Consider the following 18,671-nt stretch of genomic DNA (forward strand, 5'->3'; position numbering starts at 1 on the left):
GAAACATACCACCACTGAAATGAATCGCCAGGTTCTTAACACTTAAAAAATTATGCTTAAAACTTACATAAAGGAGCATATTAAGTTCTGGACTGGAATGATCCATTCAGGCCAGAGGAAATCATAAAACCGTTCTTATTTGGAACCCAAATATGTGGGAAAGCCGCACCACCCCGTTCATTTGCTCGAATGCTGAATGTGATTGCAAATGATTGACATAAACTTTCTAGTCCTGAGAGGACACATTTCTGCAACGCTGTGGCGGTTTCATACAGGAGGTGAAATTAAAATGGTGTTTAGGTACCACGTGAGATATGAGCTTAAGGCTTGGGCTGGGGGCATTGGCGTCCTGAATTTTATTTATGCAGAAGTCCTCACTCGGCATTTTAACCCGTCATGGCAAATCCTGGAGCTTCCTTTGTGTAGCACTTTCCTGGCTGGTGATGTTGGGCTTATAAAGACCTCTTTTGAAACTAGTTATATAATTGCGTTCTGAAGAGTAATGCAGTGATGGCTTTTACAGTATTTTAAGCTTACTGTTCCTTTAAGTCGAGGAACAGTATAAATATAATAGGTTGTTAGCAACAGTGATCATTCACAAGAAACATTATCTTGGGTATTTTGTTTGTTTTTGCTAACTGACCAAATTCTTCTCACTCCTCTCTCCTTCCCCCTCCCTCCCTTTCCCCATAATATCCTCCTCCTATAAAAACCAATAATAATAAAGAAAAGCAGCGTTTAATCTTCTGTAACCTGTCTGGCTACACTGCCTCTTCATCCTGTCCACCCCCATCACTGTCTTCACAGTGGCCTTAACAATATTTTAAATGTACAAATCTGATTGTGTCCCTCACCCTTGAGAAAAATAATTTTTGTTTGGAAATATATCGTACATGTGAGGATTTTAAAAAGCACTATAGTGAGAAGACAAGTCCCCACCCTGCTGTCTAGACATGAGAAGTTGCCCATCCCTTAGAAGCCTTCCACTTACCGTCCCCTGATCCTGTCTCCTGGTTCTGCCATGGTCACCGGTACCTTAACTTCGGCGATAATCATTTCCTCACTTCTCCTTGTAGTATTACCACTTGTGTATGTTTTCCTAAATTTATTTGCTTTTGACAAAATAAGAAGCAAGCACAATCCTAATTATTTTAGGAGAGGCCATTTTTCTGCTCTTTGGAGGGGAAGATGGCTGAACAGTGTCTGGGTCATCAGCTGGCTTCACTTTTCTTCAGAGTCTGCAAGAGAACTGGGTAGGTAAAGTCATGAGCTGAGAGCTCTTAAGAATAATAGGGATCATAGTCAGGTCATCTGCCAAAGTTGTAGCATGAACTGCAGGTACTGGACAGCCCTTAGAAAGATGGACAGGAATCGGTTGGTTTATGTTTTCAGCGTTTATGGCTTTACTCCAGTTCGAGGAACAGCCCCAGGCACATTTCTTGCATTGAATCGAATGTTCTCCTCTGCTCCAGGCAGCTGGGCCAAGAGCAGGGACCGGAACTTGTTCAGTGTGTGGTCAAAATGAGCCAGATGTTGTTTACAGTCTTTATCTGACTTGCTTTGGCATTCTGTTCTCAGGTGATAAAGGTGATGAGAGGTGAGAAGCCATCTTAGTGATGGCGGCCTACAGCATTTCTTCTCATTTCGAGTGCCATCTTTGTTCCACCCTCATGCTTCATTGACAGTTGTTTGGGTATAGAATTCTAGGTTAGCTGTCACTTTTTTCAGGCATTTGGAGGTATTGCTCCCATTTCTTTTCTTTCCTTCTCTGGAATCTTATATTCTCTTTTTCTCCACTGTTCTGAGATTTCACAATGGTATGCCTTGATGGGCATCTCTCTTCTTCCGTAATGCTGGTTACTTTGGGCATCTGTAACTTATGCCTTTAATTTTGGGGATAGTTGTTTAAAATGATGTCTTCTACCTCTCTTCTCTCTTTACTTTCTTGATCTGTGAATATGTGGGTATGGTAACTGCTGGGCTAGCTTTAAAATTTTTTCTTTTTCTTCCCAATTTTTTTATTTTTTTTATTTTCCTTGTCTGTTTGCTCTATAGTCAGAAGTTTCCTTGATTTATTTGTGCTGGCATGTGTTCTACGGGCACTTGTTTGGTGTTTCTTCTCTGAATACTCCGTTTATTGCCTCCTGTTCTTACGGCATAGAAACATGGATTTATCTTTTTGGAATTATTGATTTAAGTTTTTTGGTCTCTGGATGATTTGTTTCCTCCACATTACTTTTGGGTTCTGTTGTTTTTCTTAGAGGCTTTCCTCAAATATCTGAAAATCCTTGACTGTCTGTTCTTGGGTAAAATGGGGGATTAGAGAGCTGTGGGCAGGGCTGGTCAGTGAAGGTCACCTTGGAGGGCTACTTCTTTGTAGGGTGGTTTTCTGTCTTTAGCTGATTTCCCATGGTGAGTTTTAAAACTTCCCACCTGGGGTTCAAGGTCCGGCTGCCAGTGTCCTAGGCTGAGTGATACATACCACACCCACAGACCAGAGACCATCTGTTTATGTTCTTCAGAGAGATTGGGGGAGGTCAGTGGCTTTACAGAATGGGGTAAGAGAGGGTGTCTGGGAGTCTTAACTGCTTCCCAAACAGTTCCCAACCCCCTTATTTTATCCACTTACATTCACCCCTAGATTCAAACATACCTGCATACCTGATGTTACTGGGTTCTGATGATGCTGCATTCTTCACTGGGTTCTCAGCTTTTCCACTGAAGGTTTAGGATTTCATTCTGTTGACTATATTGAGTTAGTACTTGTTGTTCCTTTGCATTTTAGCTTCCATACCTTTGTTGCTGTTGGGTGGGTTTGTCTTTTAAAAAATCTCTTTACTGTACTTCTGGATAGAGTTTAGGAAGAGGTAAAATTAATGTGGATTTTTAGTCTGCCAATTTCATCGGGTACTCCTAATTTTAAAAATTTTGTAGTTGGAACTATAGGGTAAAACTCCACGTCCTCTCAGGACGCACTGAGCTCAGTGTGACTTGGCCATGCAGTCTTCTGTTGTTCAGATGTGCCAAGCCCTCCTCCATGTTTCAGATGCCCTTTGTACCTGTTTTGTTCTTACTGTTAAATTCCTACTCATTCTTCAACTGCAGATAGAAATCCTCTAAAAGAGCCCTTCCCTGGACCTCTGGCCTCTGTCCCTGGCCAAGAGGAGGTTGGGCTTGCTTGGGTGCCCTCTGTTCTTCCTTGTCACCCAGGTCACACTTGTACTTCATCCTTTGTGCAGCATCCTTCTCTTTTTGCCCAACTTTGAAGCTCCAGGAGGACAGGGACCAGGTCGTTCTGGTTCATTGTTGAATTATTGAACCGAACATAACTTCTAGGCTGTAGTAGTACTCAACAAATATTTGTCAAATGAATTGAGTCTTGAATGGACATATGTATTTAACTCCTTGAATTAAAAAAGTTCGAGTTACTATAGTTATGGATTAATTGGCTATGCAGACTCATTATTTAGAACTGTGAATATTAAGCCTCAAAAGGTATAAACATTAATAACACTAATATATTTTTGATTGAAATTTCACTAATTTATTTAAACATTTATTCAATAGCTACTCTCTGCAAACGCCTGTTGACCTGATTCTAGGGTTTAATAATTTGTTTACATTTTCACAAAATACAATTACCTTCTTCCCTCACTTAAACGTCTGTCTGTTCTTTTTTTTACTTATGATGTAACCTTTGTAAGCCATCATTTGATTGACTTAGGACACGTCCCATTATCAAAGTCAAATAACCCAGTTTCAGCAAAAGCCTTTTACTTATGTCTTCATAAAGAATTACGAGGATGGCTTTCTCTGTTTGTTTCTATTATCAAAAAACGGAGTGATTACAGGACTCATTCAGTTTTTTTAGCCAGCGATTCCTATACTATTTCGGGTTTCTACTTCACTTTAAATATTCACTAAGATACAACGAATGGGTATGGGGGAATTTTGTTAAATATTAAAAATAGGGCCAAGAGAGACTCAAAATTAAGCATCTAACTATAATTAATGTACTTTTTCGTATGGCAGACATTCATAAGCCGTCTGTAATTACTGTTGCTTTTCATTCTCTGCAGTTCTTTTAAATAATAATCTACATCTGTGACCCCACTTGTTTGCAAATATCAAATCTACAAATATGAAGCAGCAGTTCCCAGTGTGCCAGTTAATTGAAGCAAAGCATGTTTCCCTTAGACAGCTATGTAGCCTGGGGAAAACACGCCCTCCAGCTTCCTTCATTCATGACCACACCTTGAATTTCAAGGAAAGAACATTATTTGAAATATCACTAAACTCCATGAACCATTTTTATCCCTTAAAGAAGTGAAATTGTTTGACATTTTTTAAAAAATAGATTTTACTTTTTGGAGCAATTTTAGGTTCAAAGAAGAATTAAGGGGAAGGTACAGAGATTTCCCGCACACACACAGGCTCCCCATTCTCTCAGCATCCCCCACGAGAGCTGAACCTTTGTTAGAATCGATGACCCGACACTGACACCTCATTTTCATCCAAAGTCCATAGTTTTCATTAAGGCTCCCTGTTGGTGTTGTATATCCTGTCAACTTGCACAAATGACGTACATCCACCATTGTAGTGTCATACAGAGTATTTTCACTGCCCTAAACTTCCTCTGTGCTTCACCTCCTCATTCATATTTCCCCCCTATAGTTTGAACTTTTGTTTGTCATTAAAAAACAAAGTTTACAATCTCAGTATCTCTGAAGTCTCAAATAAGCTACTTAGAGGTTTGCAGTAGAGTGAAGGGAAGAATAAAGAGCTGAGACTTGAGCTCAGAAATCCTGGCTCCCTCTTTGCAGGCTCTCTCTCACGCTCACCTCTTTGTCAGGGTCCCCAGATCTGCCCCAGGTTTGGTAATTCACCAGGGCTCTCAGGACTCAGGTGTTGTTACACTCGCAGTCACATTTAATTATAGCAGTAGGATCTCAGCTTAACTTGATGACATCTGCAAAGACTCGTTCCCAAGTCAGGTCACTTTCACTGGTTCTAGATGGTCATGGATTTTTAGGGCTATTCAGCCCAGTGCAACCACATTTCCTGTGTGTACAGTAATTGAAGATACCATGTCATAGTATTCTCCACTGAGTTATTCTACTTACACAGAGCTAATTCAGTGCAGAGAAATTACATGGGGTAGGGTGGGGAGGGCATATGGGATAAGGTTCAAACTCTCTTGAACTCTGCTTCACTTCATAAAAACGAGAAATTTTCTGTCCCTCTCAAGTTTTTAGAAGTAATCAGCGAGCGGTATTCTCCAGGGTGCAAAAAATAGAACTTAATTCCCTCTGTTACTACTATTTGAAAATCACAGCAGGCAAACTTATGTTTATTGCTTTCATTCTGGTCAAAGGTATATACGTTTGGATTCATCTGCGAATCATCCTAGATGTATGTTGTTATGGAAAATTTCAGTTGTTCCAAGACTAAAGTCAAAGCTAAGCACATTTAATGGACAGAGATGGGAAATATTTCAAAGCAATTCTTTTTATTATTTTTGCACTTTAGATAAAATGGGTGTTTTGATGGGATGAATCTCATGCTGCTGCAGTGTTTGTCACTTTGCAGAATGTGTTTCCACATTGGTATCTGTGTAGTTATGTCTGTAAATTATGTCTGCAACCCAACACAGCTCATATTCCCCTCCTATCATGCGTCCAAACAGTAACAGTATAAAAGCAAACTCATTCACCTGGGATTTGAGAGAACTCTGAATGGCTTTTGGATACCATGTTTTCCTGGGAATTCTGGTTTCCCTTATTTGGAAAATGCAGATAATCTTCAAAATGTACCTCCAATTGAAAGATAAGTAATTAATGAACTGGGTACCAAAGTGAAGGAGATAAAAAGAAAAAAGCATTTTATTGAAAAATGATGAAATAATTTTTTTCCCCTGAAAGCCAGCTTCATTATTTAGAGACCTACTAGACTGCCCAAACAATTCATATAGTAATACTAATTTACTCTTGAAAACTAGTAAGTACATAGAGGTGACTTTACTGCGTATCTGCATGGTATCTCCCTGGCTTTCTTTTTTTTACTTATGATGTAACCTTTGTAAGCCATCATTTGATTAACTTAGGACACGTCCCATTATCAAAGTCAAATAACCCAGTTTCAGCAAAAGCCTTTTACTTATGTCTTCATAAAGAATTACGAGGATGGCTTTCTCTGTTTGTTTCTATTATCAAAAAATGGAGTGATTACAGGACTCATTCAGTTTTTTTAGCCAGCGATTCCTATACTATTTCGGGTTTCTACTTCACTTTAAATATTCACTAAGATACAACGAATCGGTATGGGGGAATTTTGTTAAATATTAAAAATAGGGCCAAGAGAGACTCAAAATTAAGCATCTAACTACAATTAATGTACTTTTTCGTATGGCAGACATTCATAAGCCGTCTGTAATTACTGTTGCTTTTCATTCTCTGCAGTTCTTTTAAATTATAATCTACATCTGTGACCCCACTTGTTTGCAAATATCAAATCTACAAATATGAAGCAGCAGTTCCCAGTGTGCCAGTTAATTGAAGCAAAGCATGTTTCCCTTAGACAGCTATGTAGCCTGGGGAAAACACGCCCTCCAGCTTCCTTCATTCATGACCACACCTTGAATTTCAAGGAAAGAACATTATTTGAAATATCACTAAACTCCATGAACCATTTTTTATCCCTTAAAGAAGTGAAATTGTTTGACATTTTTAAAAAAATAGATTTTACTTTTTGGAGCAATTTTAGGTTCAAAGAAGAATTAAGGGGAAGGTACAGAGATTTCCCACACACACACAGGCTCCCCATTCTCTCAGCATCCCCCACGAGAGCTGAACCTTTGTTAGAATCGATGACCCGACACTGACACCTCATTTTCATCCAAAGTCCATAGTTTTCATTAAGGCTCCCTGTTGGTGTTATATATCCTGTCAGCTTGCACAAATGACGTACATCCACCATTGTAGTGTCATACAGAGTATTTTCACTGCCCTAAACTTCCTCTGTGCTTCACCTCCTCATTCATATTTCCTCCCTATAGTTTGAACTTTTGTTTGTCATTAAAAAACAAAGTTTACAATCTCAGTATCTCTGAAGTCTCAAATAAGCTACTTAGAGGTTTGCAGTAGAGTGAAGGGAAGAATAAAGAGCTGAGACTCGAGCTCAGAAATCCTGGCTCCCTCTTTGCAGGCTCTCTCTCACATTCACCTCTTTGTCAGGGTCCCCAAATCTGCCCCAGGTTTGGTAATTCACCAGGGCTCTCAGGACTCAGGTGTTGTTACACTCGCAGTCACATTTAATTATAGCAGAAGGACATAAAGCAACCTCAGCACAGGGAAAAGCCACATGGGACGATTTCTAGAAATCTATGCACAAGCTTGCAAGAGTCCTCTCCTGGTGTGTCCCACGGGAGACTCTGAATTCCTCCTGCAGTGAGTTGTGACAACGCATGCTAAGCGTTGTCTGCCAGGGAAGCTCATTAGAGACTCAGTACCCGGGGTTTTTATTGGAGGCTGACCACATAGGCACCCTCTGCCTAGCATGTACCCGAATTCCAGACCCCCAGAAGGAAACTAGGGGTTTCCGTATCAACCATGTGGTTTATGCAAACAGCCTCAGCACAGTGGGCCAGTCTCATATTTAGGAAAAAAAATTATATCAGTGTAGGGTACTGTTTATCAGCTGTTCCCAGATATCAGCTAGGGCTAACCCTGTAAGCAAGCCCTTTCTAAGGACCGTAGTCTCAGATCTGCCATGTTAATCCATTTAGTCCATCAACAGAGCCTGTTGGCTCTACCTTCAAAATCTATCCCCAATTCATCACTCTTCTCTTCGTGTGTCACCACCACCCTAGTCCAAGTTGCCATCTCTCTCTCCTGGAGTGTTGCATTCGTTTGGGAACTTTTTTCCCGGCTTATAATCATTGCTCCCCTACAGTGTGTTCTCAGAGAGCAGCCAGAGTGATTCTTTTGAAACAAAATTCAGACCAAGTCATTCTTTCACTTGTAACTCTGGTGGCCTGTCATCCACTCGGGGTTTGCTGTCCAGGGTCCTGCATGGCCAGTTCCTTCACCCATCTGCCGCTCAGATCCAGGCCCTCATATGCTCTGCTCCACCCTGGCTTCCTGCTGTCCCTCCAACACTAAGGTGCCCCCACCCCCCACCCCAGATGCCTGCATGGCTTCCTCCCTCCCCTTCCTCAGACCTCCCCCATCCCTTAAAGTCAAAAATAGCACTTTTCACCACCATCTCCCTGTCATCATCCCCTGCTTTATTTTTCTTCATACCATGTTTCCCCCAAAATAAGACCCAGCCGGACAGTCAGCTCTAATGTGTCTTTTGGAGCAAAAGTTAATATAAAACCCGGTCTTATATATTTATATTATTATATTATATTGTATTATTATATATTATATTATATTATATTATATTATATTATATTATATTATATTATATTATATTATATTATACCAGGTCTTATAGTAAAATAAGACCAGGTCTTATATTAATTTTTGCTCCAAAAGACGCATTAGAACTGCTTGTCCAGCTAGGTCTTATTTTTTGCATCTGATTTGTTTCCCTTTGCTAGAATGTAAGCTCTCTAAGAGCAGATTGTTTATTTTTATGTCTGATCCACCTCCAGGGCCGTGAACAGTGCCTGGCACACACAGTAAGCACTCAGTAAAAGTTCTTGAATGGATTGGTGAAGAAATAAGTACAAAAATCAACCTAGAAGAATAACAGCTCAGGGGAGGTCATCAGTGTAACTTCAGTGAAGTAAATCTGTGAGTGGTTGGGTGACTATGTCTAGAAAGGAGAGAAAGGACTCAGTTGTTAGAGCACGGTCCATTCACACCCAGCCAAAAATAGCCCAGGTCAGATTGTGGCTGAGAACAGGAGATAGCTGAGAGCACTGAGAAGAATATTAGGGATGAACTGAAATTAAGAAAACGTCTCAGCATGAAAGAAAACCACGTTCTGTGCAATCCCACTGCTCATGAACTTGCCGTGTCAATGTTTGCTTCTTGCTGAAAACGGTCACAGAGAAGACTAACATAGCCTCACCTGTGTTGTGTGCGGGCTGTTTTTCTTCTCTGTGTGTCTGGCGTTGACTGTCTCTCTGGGTCTTTATGATACTGGATTCTAAGGTGCTGTGGTGTTACGTATTGTTTCCTCATCAGACAGGTAGATCTGTGGAGATACATGGGGCTTGAGGACGGAAGAGGGAGCCCTGGCACTAAATGGCTGGGCCGCCTTCTAGTCGGTCTGTTGTCACACTCCACACTCCGTCGTGTTGCCGTTCCTAATATCACACCCACAGTGCACAGGTACGCATTGTCACTGTGAGTATACGAGATGTTGTTAGGCAGCGATGACCCAGTGCTTCCTGGTTACTTCTGTTTATTGGGAGCTGAAGAGAGATGTGTTTTTCGATGGGAGATGGATCCCCGGGACGCTTGCTATGTTGCATTCTTGCCTCCCCGACCAGTTCCCAGTGAAAGCCGATGGCTGTGGTGGAGGTTAAAGGGAGCCAAGGACGTGATAACTGAGTTGTTTGCTTCATCAGGACTCCCAGAGGATGGGAAGTGTAGCTGGTCTAGAACTTGGACAAAATATGCAGTTCTTGGTGCCCCTCCCACAGCTCAGTTTCTGTAGTCTCTGACATAGGTTATCTGTTAAACGGATCCAGAATTATGTATGTGTACCAGGTAGGAGTTAAAAGGCAGCCTTGAGATCTGTAAATAAAGGACTTTTGGTAAGGACAAATCAGTGAGTTAAATCTAGTTTGGTCTGGTTTTAAGCTGTGACTGTCATACTTTGTTCACTGCGTCTCCCTTTCCTCACAGGTTAATTTTTAATAAAGAAAAGGAAGGGGCAGCTGAGAGAAGGCTAATTGATAAAGATGCCGGATGTGGTCATCATTATTATTTCTTTTAACACAAGCAAACAAACTTAAAGAAAGATGGGCATTCTGGGCACGTATTTCTTCCCTGTGAGGAGTGTTCAGGCAATGCTCGTTATGCACTGAAGATTCCATGTCTTGTTATTTCTTTAGTTTTTTTCAGCTTGGAATTATGTACCTGTCAGTGTGATGGTAGCTTTAACCCTTAGGAGGGAATCTCTTCTGTATTTTTGCATCTGAGACCTCAGTGGAAGGCCAGAGAGAGAATGTCACATGTGGCAAAGAGAGAAGGGCTTTTCTCTCTCATTCCATCTGGTACAGCCAAAGGGGTAAGAAAGGAAGCGAGCTGTTCTCTCACGATAGATTGTGAAGTTGCGGTTTCCATGGTGACCGGTTTCTTTTTCTCTTGTTCCGCAGCTAAATGCAGCAACAATAAAAAAAATTCGTAGCTAAGTTTGGCCTTCAGGTAGGATACTTATATTCTCTCAGATTTGCTTTAGGCTCCCTATGTAAGGAGAGAACTTAATTTTTTTGGCCTGACATTCCTGGTCAGTTCCACCTGACAGTGAGTCTGATACCAAATCATTGATCAGTCACTGTTGGTGTGTCACGTGATTGGTATTTCCTTCTCATCAACTTGGACTCTAAGAGTTCTTTTAAAGAAAGGCTGCCTCCTGAGATTGTAGGTCGTTTTCTTATCAGCCTGTGATCCTGTCAGCATTGCTGACGTACCTTCTGAGTTTTCTATGCCGTGGCCCAGACTTCGCCACACACCTAGGCCTGCAAAGCATAAGCTCTGCAAGGGTAGGGCCCCGGTCCCTCCAGTGCCGTCCTCGTGTCTTTAAAGACTGGGAGAGTTTCGTGAAACAGTCTCTCTCTGGGACGAGAAATCACGGAGAAGTTTATGGAATATCTGGCCTTTGCACCTTATAGAAGGGAGAGGGAGACAGCTTGTCTGTGGTTATTCTTTGTGTGTTCTGGGCTCTGGAATCGAAGCCCATGAATTACATAACTGAAAGAGGACTGGGGGGAAGGGGTGCATCTCGTGTCGATGAGCCTTGGAGAAAATCTTATAAGAGACATACTAAAGAGGGCGACTTTGGTCAAACAACAAACGTAGCTATAAAAATCGCAAAGCCCCGACATATAAAGAGTTTGTTCTAACGGTGGCTTGATCTCAGGGGCCTGAACACTGCTGCCTGCAGTCTGCTAGACAGCAACTCGCTTTGAATTCTAAACATGAAGAGTGTAAGAATGTAGTCAACTTCTGGTTATCTGGTCTGTGATTGCTCATTCCCAAATGGCTTCTGGGAGCCGCTGATTATTCTGGCTCTCACCAGTTCCTGTAGTGCCATGGAAGGCAAGATTATATTAGCATGAACTTAGTGTAATTGGTGTTGGGATATGGGGCGGGGGGCATGAATCTCTTCTTTACAAAACAGAAACATTTCAAAGTGATTGTGGCATCATATTTTAGTTGTTACAGATTGTTCTATGCTAGTCTCCATTAATGAGAATAATTAAAACTTGATTATAATTCTTCATTGGAGGATGTGATAGTAAACCACAATAAAATTGGTGGGAGGCGGGTTTTGCCCCCTAAAAACACACACAGGTCGTTTGTGGGTTAGCTCATTCTTTAATCTCCACAGTACCTTTCCTCGACAGGAGTTTGCAAATCACAGAATCTAAGTAGGGAAAGTGATGTAAAGAGAAGTTAAGTCCTTTAGGTCTCCAGAGCTTTCAGAGCTAATGGAAAACAAGGACCATGTGTGATAGGCCCCAGCACACCAAAGCTTCTGTGTTACTGAACCCCGACTTTCAATGCACTCCCTGCTGCCCCAGGAAAGGCACCTGAGGGTGTGTGTGTAGTTGGGATGTAAATAAAAGCATGGGAACCCTTTAGTCCTGTGTTTTCTCTTTTCATGTCCATGGAGAGCCATTCTACACTGAGTTTCCTTGTCTTGATGGCGTGAAAGTCAAGGGTAAGGTTAAAATCTGCTTCTAGTTTTGTCTCCAGCCCCATTTATAATGAGAAGGACCAGCGTAAACAAGTCAGATAAACTCTCGCATAACAGTATATCATGGCACTCTTGCAGTTGCCGGTGACATATCTAGACCCTGACAGGAATGAATTTTTCCCTAAGGTCTAGATTTTTCTGAAAGTAAACACACGCATGCATAGCACACATACCTCCAGTTTACAAGGTAGCTTGGGAAATTTAGTCATTTCACTTGCCGTTTTGCACAAATTCATCCAATCACCGGACCTCAGTGGTTTCTTGAGCACCCAGTGATTCCTGGAGGCGGCAGGTCCGTCATTGAGGGTATAACGAGCTAGGCGTAGCTGACATAAGTCCTTGTTCTCGTGTCGTGAGTTACACACCTTTGAAATATCTTTGGCATATATATTAACCCTTCCAGACCCTTGAGAATAGCATACAGGGGCAGAGTAAAAACAAAACAAACATGCCAACAAGCCATAGGTAGTTTGCACGAACTCCCACCTCATTCTCCTGTGGACCATTGCTCCAGTAGCACTGTTGATCGCTTCTAATTCCTGAGCATGGCAGGGTGAGACGTTGGACTGGGCAGTCTGCATACGTAGCCCTGTTAGTCTCACCATCAGCTGGTGTGGTGGGCAATACTAGTCTTACTGTACACTCGAGGCCCAGAGAAGTTACTGTCCTTCCTACCTCATACAGAGCCTGTGCTGGAACCAGGACCCAAACGCAAGTCTATCTGAATGCCAAGGTCAAGGTTATTTTTCCCCCATTGCTTTGTACAGTTTTTGGAGGTAAACTAGGATATTTCAAGGCTGAGCCAAGTATTATTGTAACAAAGAACCAGAGAATGAATGCTGAGAGTGTGAAGTGCTGCCTACCAAGGAAGTGTAGGAACTGGCAGATGCTGACTGACTCATTACTCGTTTGCTTTTGGTAGAAGCTCTGCCAGTGTTTTGAGCATATGGTTCTCAATTGGATTGAACTTGCCCCTCAGGGGATGTTGGGCAATGTCTGGAGGCTTTGATGGTCATAGCTAGGGGGTGCTACTGGCGTCTAGTAGGGAGAGGTCAAAGATGTGGCCATAAACATCCTACAATGCACAGGACAGGTCCCGCATTCAAATTCTCTGGCCCCCACATGCCAGCAGTGCTGAGGTGGAGAAACTCTGGTGAGGTGGATGAATCCTCTCACCTGGAAACAGGTGGACCAGTGGAAGCGAGGACAGTGGGGTTTGAGGAAGGCACTGAGACCTGAACTGTTCTGAGATCTGTGCCAGGCTGGTTGGCAGTGGGCACTTTCCAGTTTGGAATCCTCCCCCTGTGACAGAACATGGTTGGGAGGGTATCAGCTTCCTGTGTTCCAGTAGCCGCTGTCCACGTCTGGGAAGGTGAGAACCCAGTCAGCCTGCTTTGTGGGGGAGTTTGCTCTTCCTTCACCAGCTCTTCCTTCTTTCTGTGAAGGGTGGTATCTACATGAGTGGATGTAGGGCTGTTGGTCATGTTTCCATGACAACAGTTTAGTTGCATTTGGGGCTCTCAGCAGAAGGGGCAGGCAGCTATGATTCTGTCCACCACATTCTGTCAGTGGGGTGTGAGGCTGGGAGGAAAGCTGACCCACCAAGTGGCCCCCAAGTTCTTCTTCAGCCAGCAGCACTGAGATGGTTTAGAGCGTTGCTGTGGAAACACCAGAAGGTTCTCTCACTTATTGGGAGAGAATTAAGGGTGAGAAAAGACAGTGTAACCACTGTTTACCTAAACACACAAAATCAGCCTTGTTTTTTTTTCACAGTGGCACTGTAGGGTGGCATTTCTTGCCACTTACACATGCTTTTATGGTGCTAAATGTTAATCAATGAAAGATATTCTCAGCAACTCTATTTTCTTTTAAACTACCTAATGGACCAGTTTTTGGACTTCCTGTGAAATAGGCCTACTATAATTGCCATGTAATAAACCCTTGTGCTTCAGGATGAAGTATATGGCACTACATTTCCTCATTACTAGTTTTGAACTTGATTTAATGCACAACTAGTAGATAAAACTGCTATTTTTGGCTATAAGTAAAAAATGGAAATGCTTAAGAGTGTTCAGCTTACAGATCTTTTATTGCATTTTTTGTTATAAATATTTCATTGGCTAAATTTAATTCAGTACAGCGGAATTGAAATGTACTAATGATGTTGCCTTAATAAATGCTGGCATCCTAATGTCCAATTTTAGATGAAACTAATATGAGAGTAATTTTCTAATGAACATATGAGCACTAGATCACTGATAAAACAAAGAGAGGAAAACTGTGATGAATTGCATTGGATCTGGGTTTTAGCATGACGTATTATGTTGATAGAGATAAAGGAATTAAAGTATAGTTCATTATATATCAATTTGAATGTACTACTAATTAAAACCTTCCTTTCACTTCACTGAAGCCTATTCTTAGAAATTATGCAAATTAATTGAGGCCTTTGAAAAGATTCAACGTTGGAGTCCCCTGTGGACCCAAAACTGGCATGTTGGGAACTGACAAAATTATACTGGCCATACATTCGTGTAACTATGATGCAGTAAATGGGTTTGGTACTTTAAAAAAAATGTGGAGGAGGGCTGCATTGTATATCTATTTGTTGTCCATTTTATTTCATTACAACATAAGCAAAAGGAAAGAGCCAAAAAAGAAAGAGTGATGCTCAGATTGCCACCCCGAAGGGAAATTCCTGGAGCCTTTGGTTGTGGGACTCAGGCGAAGACTTTGGTTTCCACACAAGGAATGATTTGCTGCTCTTCTTCCATTAAAATCCCCACCGAGGGCATTTTCATTGTGTTGTGTTAATTAGTTTGAACTCACTCTCCCCTGTGCCACATTCTTCATATTTTGAGATCGTGTGAGGTGCATTTATCTAATGAAGCAGGGATGACAGGAAGCATTTTGGGAGTCCGTGATAGTCACATACTAAGTTATCAGAGTACAATGTACAGTTCTTTCAAGCCCCTAAAGTAGATGGCAAGAGGGGAGTTATGCTCAAGTAGGCATGTGGGAGAGAGCGGAACCTAAAATGACCAAATGTTCTTTCTTTTTTCCTGTCTTTCTTTTGTCTTTCATTCAGTAATACTCTTCATCTCCTGTAAATGAATGCTCATAGCCCTTTGTCTCTTTTATAAAGAACTCCGGTTTTTTCCCCTGAAGATTTGTCACTTTCAAGTTTCGGTTGGTGCTTACTCATGGATGACTAAGGCAGCTCTGTTCAGTAGTGTTTCTTTAATAACTGTGTTTGATTCTTCCAGAATCAGCTGGTGCCTTCTTCCAGCCATGGCCATGCCTTCAAAGGCAAACATTTCATCAGAGGCTAATGTCTGAAGCAGTAGGTCACCAGTGTGTACCCTGAGATGGTCTCATCTTCTCGACCTGTTTCATTGGTGAAACAAAGTGAGACGTGAGCCAGACTGTAAAGCCAAAATGACCAAACAGATTGTGGTTTGTCCCAACTTCTTTGCCAGCGTTATATTTCGTATTTATCACAGTATTTACAATACTACCCACAGATTGACACTTACGTGGCCTTTGCAGCCAGGAACACTTTCTAGATTCACTGCGTTTCTCAGATTAACCTGCCTGGATTAACACTGATCACGTTATGAGAAAGCAGGTATTGATGAAGGTTGACTTAAGCATCATGAGCATTTTGCTGCACACTTTTCTTCAGTCTTCATTGCTTAACAGGCACACACACAATCTGTTTGTAAAAACTATTCGTCTATTGCTGATGAAGATGGTGACTGACTTTGTGTAAAACATTTTGCGGACAGTTGTTAGTGTCGGAATTCTCTCTGATACACTTATTTCATAAGCCATTGAAAAGTGTTATGAATTAACAGCAAAAGTGGGAGCTTTTAAGTAAAAAAATGAGCAGTATTAAGAACTATCACTTTTTAACTTGGCAATATCTGTCTTGGAAATAAAAATTGGGGGAGCCTGTAGGTCATAAAGGTTTAGTTTGTTTGGTTACTAATTAGCAATAAAAACAATGTAAGTGCTTCTTTTTGGTCTTTGCTTCCCAGTGTGTCCTATAATTTGATATTTATTCATGACTTAGAGTCAGACCACTGGGATTTGATCCTGGTTCCTTATGGTAGCTCTGTGTCTTTGCTTAGGTAACTTTACTTCTCTGTGTCTTAATTTCCTCACTGTGAGATGGGTACTGCCCAATAGTCTTTTGTGAGGGAAAAATGATAATACAAGCAAAAGGCTTACACGTGTTTATAGTATGTTAATTGTTATTGTTTCTACCTGTTTTGATATTCTATACCAAAGCTAGTTATTCTCGGTGCAGAGTCACAGTATCTCAGCAGGACAATGTGAGAGCTACTTGGGTTCTGGAGTGAATAAAACTGATGAAACCTGAGTGGAAAACTGAAGTTGATGGATGCATAATCTCTTGTACATTGTCAATCGACTGAAAATAAGGTTCCCTGAAGAGCGATTTTTTTTTTTTTTAAGGGGAGGCTGGTAAAACAGTCCTCCAGTGAAATAAATGGTATTTTACTTCTGATCAATATAAAACTACTTCAGGGCAAAAAATAAAAGTTGTAACTATGAATGTCGATGGGAACAACATTGCCAGCATTTCCTCAATGGAGTTTTTCTGTATGCAACTTCACTGGACTCCAGACATTTAAATAAACAGTATTTCTTGAATGCGACAGCACATTTGCAAATGTACTGAAGACTTAGCAGTCCCTCCTGATTTCAGGAATAACATCATTCTTGATCCAGTAATTGTGAGGTGTGAGTGATTCTCTAGAGCTTTTGCAAAGGCCAGAATGTAGCTTCCAAACCATAGTGAATTTTCCATCATCTCTCAGTAGATAATTGGTTTTGTGAATCATCTTCAGGGGCCAGCAGCTCTCTCTCTCTTACATAGAGGATGATTAGCTGGTGTTGGTATAAATGAATGCATATACTTGCATTAACAGGGTGATTACGCTTGTTTTTGATGAGAAAACAAATCTGTACCTTCTCTCGTATACTAATATGGATGTACATAGATACACACACTTACGAGCTGAGAAGGTCTGTGTATTGGCTTATTTGGAAATTTACTGGTGTTGAATTCTTTGCTTACAAAAAAAAGATTTATTTTTTAGAGTGTCTAAATGACTCCTTTCGCTTTTTAGAGAAAACTCAAATGCCTCAATCGGTACTTAAGATCCAGTCTCCCTAACCAAATTACCGTGCCACCTTCCCCGAATCTTTTTCTTTATCATACTAAGTCACATGCTTTTTATATTTTAAATTAAGATTCACGCCTATGAATTTTTGGACTGCCATCATCAGAATGATAATAATTTTTATATGCTGCAAGTAAAAATATTCATGCTGACCTTTCTTCTAAGCCTGGATCTTCCATAGCTATTCTTGGTTTGTCTTTTCATCCTCCATCTGATGAATGTAGTAATTTGCGTGTGTGTGTGTGTGTGTGTGTGTGTGTGTGTGTGTGTGTGTTCTGTGCACCATTTGGTAGCCTACTATTCATATGTGGTTGGTACCTCAGAGGTTTCTAATGCATGCTTATTGAATAAATGATAGAACACAGAATTGGAATGGATGTCAAGAAATCATCCAGTTTTTATGTTTCGTCAGCTTAATTCGATAAATACTTATTGGGGTCTCTCTTGGATGAACTGCATAACATAAATGAGAGACTTTGGCTTTGACTAGAAAGTATTGCACATGGCTACCTGTTGTGTTTTTTAAAGGTCTCTGATGGCCAGAGGATTCAATGGGAAGCCCTTTTAGAAAATATTATCCTGTCTCTGTAGTAAAAATGTTCTGACATCATCGTTCATGAATAACAGAAGCATTGAACTAGCAGATTTAGTCCAAGTTCATTTCTGAAATTTAGAGTTCAAGTTTAATAGGAGATTTTAGATAGACATGGATATTTGGGACCAGAATATATTATAAACACCTGTGTTTGGATGCAGCTACCTCTTAAAATGCCTGGCTTCTTTTTCCAATATATTAAATAAGAGAGTTTAAGAGTTTTCACACAGTGTGGAACTAAAACAGATGCATTGCCACAAGTAAGAAATTTGTGTGCTTGCAGTTGAAACCTTGTAGAAATAATTTAAGACGTAGGAAATCTGAGTATTCATTGAGAAAGAGAAAACTGTTTTGAAGCCTTTGCTCACTAAGCATTATTTTTAAATTGTTTAAAAATATTTTAATGACATGAGGATAAAATATTGTCAATAATACCTTCAGTGTTTAAAAATATTAATGTCATTAAGATTTTATTTTCATCTTACGTAAGGCCATGTACGGTTTTGATGTGAATGGTATTTTTTATGGATGAGCAGAGAGATCGAGAGAGAGAGAAAGGTATTCAGTGGTTGACAAACAAGTACACAGATATTCCAGGAAAGGAAGAAGCGAGCGAGTGATAGCTGCACAAAGCGATCCCCTCTTCACCTAGAGAGATCATTTGATGCAGAATACACTGAAATCATTAATGATAAGCGTTTATAATAGAGTCCGCAGCTCTGAAAGGAGAAGGTTATGTAAGGAACCAATTGCTGTCCTAATCCTTCATGCTTTATTTCTAAGGAAAGGCAGCCATTGCCAGGTCCCACTAAACAACTTTGAATCAAATAAGGCAGCAGTTAAAGGAAAGCTATTGGTGTAGGATTCCTGGGAGCCACAGATTTCAACACAGCATTGGGAATTGTGATTGGGAGACCTTCCCATAGGGC

The 18,671-nt window shown here is 40.9% G+C and overlaps 1 protein-coding gene across 5 annotated transcripts in view; it reads left to right on the top strand.

Annotated features, from left to right (window-relative positions):
- The window catches only part of SFMBT2 (Scm like with four mbt domains 2), a 201,950-nt gene that overhangs the window by 106,396 nt on the left and 76,883 nt on the right, over positions 1-18,671 (top strand). The window lies entirely within an intron of this gene.

Source organism: Rhinolophus sinicus, linkage group LG02 (assembly GCF_036562045.2).
Source record: "Rhinolophus sinicus isolate RSC01 linkage group LG02, ASM3656204v1, whole genome shotgun sequence".
Taxonomy (NCBI): Eukaryota; Metazoa; Chordata; class Mammalia; order Chiroptera; family Rhinolophidae; genus Rhinolophus; species Rhinolophus sinicus.